General features: G+C 39.5%; 1 protein-coding gene across 1 annotated transcript in view; it reads left to right on the forward strand.

The window, feature by feature from the left end:
• The window catches only part of PHF21B (PHD finger protein 21B), a 67,439-nt gene that overhangs the window by 25,429 nt on the left and 34,840 nt on the right, over nucleotides 1-7,170 (forward strand). The gene's annotated exons all lie outside the window — the stretch shown is intronic.

Raw genomic sequence — 7,170 nt, forward strand, 5'->3', positions numbered from 1 at the left:
TCCCAAGGTACAGTGACACGCCAGGGGTGATCTGTGAGGCCAGTGTAAGTCAGCTGCAGTACCAAATCACTGAGAAAGCTCTTTTTTGTAAAAACTGTAGGCGCGTGTATAGTCATCTCTGGCAAATTTTGAGAGTTGGTAGGAATCTGTGGCCCAGGAAAATTGGAAACTTAAGATGGAAGTATAAAAGTGCCGGGAGTCAATACAAAGGTATTATTGGAAATAACATGTCTTCTGACTTGTCCCTCATAGCTTTGAAAAAGCAAACACCAAATCCAAAGTGATTTTTTTCACTCAATTTGGAAATTAAGGGAATTTTAGTATCTTCCAGGGGGAGCTGGAAAACATGCATGACTGAGCCCTGTCATAGTCCATGTCCTCTCACCTGTTGTGTATCTGTCCTGTTACAGAGGAGGCTGGGTACTAACCTCCTCTTATCCTTACTGGGTGACAGGCATGGCCTCCTGTACCTGGCTCTGAATTAGGTGGTGTAATCCTACTATTCTAGGACTGACTTTCTAAGAGGCAGCTTTGCAACTGTCTCCCAAACATATTAGCAAGCAGCACCCAACTGAGTTTGGCATCTGCTAAAACCTTATTCTGCAGCAAATTAAAAGGACAGCTTTTTCAAAACAAAGCATTATTCATTGCTCCTCTATCAAGAAGTACATAGCCTATCACACAAAACATTAAAGCAATACAAGGTTCATATTCATGCATGTTTGCTATAGTTGAACCTTGTTCTGCAAGCTATTGCACCTTCCCCTGATCTCCATCTCTGCTAAGTCTACCTTTAATAGAATAGAGCACTAATAGCAATGAAATCATAGCAGCAAAGGCTTCAATAAGCCTACCAGCATGCCTGCCTACTTACTCAAGCAGCTAAGTTTAGCTGAAGTTTGTGCTAGTGCGGTGGCAGGTACCCTGGTAGTCACCTAAGATAACAGTATTGAAGCTGCCTTAATCATGTCTGCATGTGCTGCTGCCTGCTTCTTGTCTATAGGATAGAGGAAGGCCTGGATGGATCCCTTCTAGGATCCCTATCACGTTAGGAGCCTGGTTGTCTCTGAGTCACCCTCTGGAAGTGCCTTCTCCCTTAGCTAGAGAAGATTGCACTCCTGTTTCAGGTGCATGTAGATGGGTGGGATCAATCCAGGTCAGTGTCTCTGCATTCTTGACAGCACACTGATTGCTACCCGTTCTTTCTCCATTTGGCCAGTCCCATGTCTTTGGGGTTGCAGCCTCCCCTTTAATTTTCAATGTAGGCACGAGAAGAAGAAACCTCACCAGGCTGAAGAGGAATAGGGAACTCCTCCATTTAAGGGCCCCTCATCACATCTGAAAGAGCTTTATTATTCTCATGTTTGCACTTCTCCTCACCTAGATAGGCTCTTTTGATTTCTGTCTATGCAGCCAAGCAGGAAAATACCACACAAGTAAACTGAGGCACTTGCAATATCTATGTAAAATAATACATTCAGCTTTCTCATTTTCCACACTTGTACAGATACTTGTCATTTGTTTTGTTCATTTGAATGGGTTTATGATACAACCCCCTGGGAGCTCTTCCATATGGGGAATGAAGATTCAGAGTCTGCATGTTCACAAATGGCAGCAAAATTCCATCACTTAGTGCAGAACTGCTATTAAATGGAGAGCAAACAAACATTAATTACAAGTTCATTGCACAATACAAACAATATTTCCTTAGGCATTCATTATTGCCAAAACAAGCCTCTTTGGCAGAACTTTTTTCTCTTTTTCTCTTTTTTGTTTTTTCCAGAATATGAAGTTATTTTTGTTTTCATCAAATAAGTAAAAAGTTCTGCTATGGGCTGTGATGTTTAGGATTTTAATTTCAGATAGTCTTTTTCTTCTTACTCTCCACTCTGAAAAGGAAATCTTGGAGGTCCTTCCCTCAAATGCTTGGATGATGCGTGTTCTTGAGCTGTTTCTCTGCTTTATAGCATCCATCAAATATGGGGGGGGCGGGGGCTTATGTCAGGTTGGAGTTCTAAATTCTTGCTGCAGTGCAGACAGTCTGTTTATTTTACACTGGTTTACATAAAGATTAAAGTCGTGCTGTAGCCACCTGAAAACAAGTGAAAAAAATCTTAGTTTCTGTTTGTTCAAAAGACATTTTAAATGAAACAGTAAAGATGCTAAAATAAACCTGCCATTTTCTTGTCAATAATTTGGGCCCAATCCAATTTCTGCTCAAATTAATGGAGAGACTATGATGATTTGAATAGCAGTTAAATCAGATTATAATGATATTTCCCTGACCTATTTTTCCAGTCTTGGTTGAAGGCAGGGCTTCGGATTGCTTTAGAGCAGAGAGTTGACTAGCAGAATCCTATGATGGAACTATCATGCAGATTAGTGGTGGAGAGAAACAGGTACATACAAATGCTTTAAATAAAATGTGCATGTTTCTCCATAGACTCTAGTCAGTTCCTCTGTCAAATGCTGCTTATTTTTATCTTCCGTAGTGATTTTAATGTGCATAATTCAGGAGGGTCTGAACTGAATCACTAAACTATAGCCTGCTTTGGGAAAGGGACTGTTTTGTTGCTACATGTTTATTCATCACTGGGCACAGTGTGAGCCCAGTCAGAAACTATGGTCTTTTGATGTTCCCAAAACTTAAGCACACATTCTCATTTATAAAATTTCTTCCCGTAGTTTTCATTAACACAGTTCCACTGGTGGCTGGTACTTATCTTTACATGTGTACCAAAACCAGCCATTATTCCAGCCTCCCCAGTGATAGCACTCTTGGAAGACTTCTTGAGAGAAAAATGACTTCTGTAGTCAGAACGCAAGTTGTGTGATGCCGCTGTGTACTGTAGGAGAAATGTTTTAACAGACTGGTCTGCGGCAAAGCCTCTGTTTGCACTGTAAGTCTAAAAAAAATCATTCTTTTTAAGTGTAATGTGTGAAGACTGTGCATAGACATTAGAAAGTGGGAAACATATTATTAAATGCAAGTCAGCTTTTATTGAAACTGGAAAAGAAGCTAGCAGATATGCATGTTTATATAAAAAGTTAAACCAAGTTGTGCAATGGGGAGACAGGGAGACAGGACTGCTTTATTGCTTGTTTGAGTATGGAATAATTGAATTGAGTAAAGTCATTATTACAACATCAGAGGAGAAAAGGACTATAATCCCCTAAGGGATGTCATGCACCTTTCTGGTACATAACCTCTCCACTTCCAGGGGTATATGTTGGAATGCTGGTGGAGGAGAGGTGTAATCTAATTCAAGGTAGCTTAATCAGCATGGCATATAACCAAGCTAAGGGTTTTGCAACAGTATTTAATATTCATTGACTGTATGCATACAGAAAACAGAGAAATAAATTGCTTTTTCAAAATAAAGGTTTTCAGAGGCCTGACTGAAAATGTAGCCCTTAGTAAATTTAGTTGTTAATCAGTTTTATTCTATACAAGTTTTTATACTGTGCTTGTCACCATATTTGGAGCACCTTACAGTAATGTATTAAGCAATAAGATTAACATCTGTTGTAAGCTATTTCTTCTCTCATCCTTTCGCCATGGGAAGAAGCATGAGCAACTGGGAGTTCTGGTTAGGGTTTCTTTTTATCAGTTTGCTTATTTTTAGTAGGCATGTTGCTATTAATTACATACCGCTATATATTTCTTTCAGAGAAGCAAAACATAGAAAATGTTTGTTGTAGGAAGTGATGCGGCATGTGTCCTTAATTTTTAGGGAAGGTATTTGATTGTCATATTTGATCGTCAGCCTTTTTGTAGAGACTCCATGCACCACCTTGGCCTTTCATCATGGGACTTCACTGGGAGAGCTTTGAAGTTTGGGATGAAGACACAGCACTTTATTTGAAAGTCTGTGGGAATCTGAGTTACTCACTAATGAATAGGTTTGATAGGTAGCCTGTGTTGCTGAGAGGCACAGAACATGTGTTTGTTGGATCATCCAGAGTGCTCCATGCTAGGTATTTTGCACTGCTGTCAGGCAGCCGCAGTGGAAGAAGGTATGATGGAGTAATAAGAACTGTTACTTGTGGACAGTGCTATGCCAGAGGTTGGCAATGATAAGAAATCCAGTCTTCTACTGTATGGACGAAGATGAATGTGTGATGTATCCAAGGGACCTGCACCCAGGTGCAAATTTTCCAAACTACCTTCCTCTGTCACATCTGCCCTTCTGAGTTTAAGTGTCAGTTATCTTTTCCTCATCTGAGAACTGACTGATTGGAGTAATATAGAAGAGTCAAGGAGGTGTCATGAGAGAAGTAAAACCGGCTGTTACTGATGCTTGTGTCGCTCGTGTCTCATTACTGTCATGTGCATTTTGAAAAAGACCTGAAAAGACAAATCTCCATGAGCATCTGAAAGTGAGGGGTCTAAAATATCCATACAACCCATAGTGAAGACTCGAGCCATTTTAACACCTGACATTGTATCTCTACCCCAGGTAAAATGTTTCATCTCCTGTTTCTCCATGTTGAATGCTGCTTTGCAAAGTACCAAGAAGATGAGAAGTAATGTCCCCTTCTCTCTACTGACACCATTTGCATCCATGCAAATGTTGTGGCTTTAGATCCATATCTGACCTGGATCTGGACTGCGCTGGGTCTCTGAGCCTTAAATGTCAGCTGTATAAGCTTGCGGTCAGCTTCTAGCTGAACAACAGGCTGATATAGAAAAGTTTCCTCAGACTGCGGTACTTCACTCAAGGTTTGGAGGAATTCACTGCACTACGTCATGTCCCTAAAATGTTAGTTTTCATTTCTTAATATCTCAGCTTTTTGTGTGTTTTCATCTAGCTCAGGCTGTCTGCAAACAAAAATGATTTTTGTCATTTTGGATACTCATAACACAGTAGCTAAGACTAGTGATGGTTCATACAGTCTCAGCTCCTTAACCCCAAGTAGAGTTATTTTGTGTTTTAACTTTTTTTGGTTTTGGCTAGTAAATGAATTCAGGATGGTCAAATCATTAGTATGTGCCATTATTGTTGTCTAAAATCAGGAAAAACTCTTGAAGTGATGGTCAATACAAGACAATCATATCCATGGGCTTTAACATGACACCAGAGACTAGGCCCAGTGAACACACAGCTGCATAACATGATCCAGAGCTCACCTGTAAAAGTGTAAGGATAGAAGGAAAGCAGACAGATGTTCACACTTTTGTGTCTAAAGGCTTCATGGACACTTTATATTTAAATTCAAGTAAGTTAATCATAGATGAGTATCTGAGAGAGAAGCAAAGTGACTTGTAGTAAAAAGAGTAAAAATAGAAGTAAAGAGAATAAAAATAGAAGTAAGTTATTGACTGGTGTGTATAATCACAGTCAGGCTTTTATATTTCTGTTGTAATCCTAAACAATATGGATTAAATTTTGTTCTCAGAGGCACATAGACAACTGCATATTCAAGGACAGAATCATTGTGTAGAAAGAAAAAAAGCAGGAATCCTTGTCAGCTTCAACCCTAACTTGTTATTATTTGGAATAATATTGATTTTAGTTTGCTGGTTTAATGGTAGTTTTCCCCTTTGTAAATGGAAAAGAGCCACTTAATGAATCATTAACTCAATAATGGCAATGCCAAACCAGAAAATGCAGGTAGTACAAGTGGGGGGAAAATGAACATTTCATTAGCAAAAATCGGTCAAGTTCCTGTGAACGTACAGTTCTGTGTTCAAAAGACTGATAACATTTTTAATAAAGAGCTCCCACCTGACTGCATTATACCAGCAACAACAAAAAGCAGAGCTGGCAAATTTCAACATGAATATCTCTCTCAGCAAAACTTCCATTTCTGTGGTATCTAGCAAGGCTGAAGGGACTCCTGGAGGAGAAAATTAAATGAAATAGCGCTGTCTTAAAAATTGCACAGGGGTTATATTATCTGTATGTCATCTTTTCACTAAAGAAGGCTATCCGTGACTAACAAATTGAAATACCAAAATATAATAGGTGTATAGTCCAGTGGAAAACATTCAATCTACTTCACATAATTTGAATATATGTGAAAATATCACAGAGTGATTCTTGGGTTTATACTTTGCGTGGCATGTTAAATGAGAGACTCAGGTTCATTTCAGGGTACTGACTACAATTCTGGCCATATTGAAGTCTATTAAAATTTACTGTTGGTTTCAGTCAGATTAAGATTTCTTCCCTGGTTCTCACTGACCAGACTGACAATGATTGGAGATGTGGGCCAGAGAACTTGCTTGCTGTTTGCCCTGCCTTTCCTGCCATTCTTGTGTGGTTTTCCTAACTAATATATCAGGGACACTGGTAGATGCTAAGGAGAGATCTAGTGCAGGGATACAGGATTCAATAAACTGAGTCAGCTTGTGTGGGTTGTCTCATGATACACACAGAGTAACTTCATCTTTGTGTAGCCCTATCAGAGGAAAGGAAGGGAAGTGTATGTGAATCAATAGTCACATATGTTTTTAAATCTTCCCTATGTGTCAAGAAAATAAACTGTGTTTATTTTGACTGTGATCTCAGACCAAGCTGAAGATGATGGGAGCTTATCAGGAGAGGAACCAAAAATCAAGTGTGCTGGCAACACCAGTAGTCAGAGCTTTGGGCAACCAGGATTTTAGGGTGTGTCACTGTTGTAAACTTGTGAAGAACCTTTTCTTTTGCATAATTTTTATTGATAAAAAAGGAGAGAGAGAGAGAGAGTCAATGCTCAGCTGGCATAAATAGACACAGCTTTAGTGAAGTCACTGTGCATCTGTTCATTCTGGTGAAGGATATAATTACCCCATATTGCACTCATTTTATCAGCCATTGCTAATGTTTTCTGTGTGATCCTCTAAAGCTTTTCAAGAATGAAAGCTCTGTCTGCTGCTCCCAGCACTTTGCCTCTGTGACATATGAATTGTGCCAAATCCATTCTGAGTTTTTGTTTTTAAGCTCTGAGTACAAGGGTGAAGTGAAAATAAAGTGTGAATAATGGTCTTTCTCTCAAAGGCAATGTGATACTGCGTTGAGCTGAAAAATTTACTCTAATACAGATCGGCCCTGCCAGTAGGAATGGCTGATTGATGCTGAGCCCCATCCAGCTGATATCTGATATTGGGGAGGGGGAGGGCTTTTCAGTGCTGCTGACAAAGCTATAACAAGATCCAGGGACTGGAAGCTCAAGTTAGGCAAA

The sequence above is a fragment of the Apteryx mantelli genome, chromosome 1 (assembly GCF_036417845.1).
Source record: "Apteryx mantelli isolate bAptMan1 chromosome 1, bAptMan1.hap1, whole genome shotgun sequence".
Taxonomy (NCBI): Eukaryota; Metazoa; Chordata; class Aves; order Apterygiformes; family Apterygidae; genus Apteryx; species Apteryx mantelli.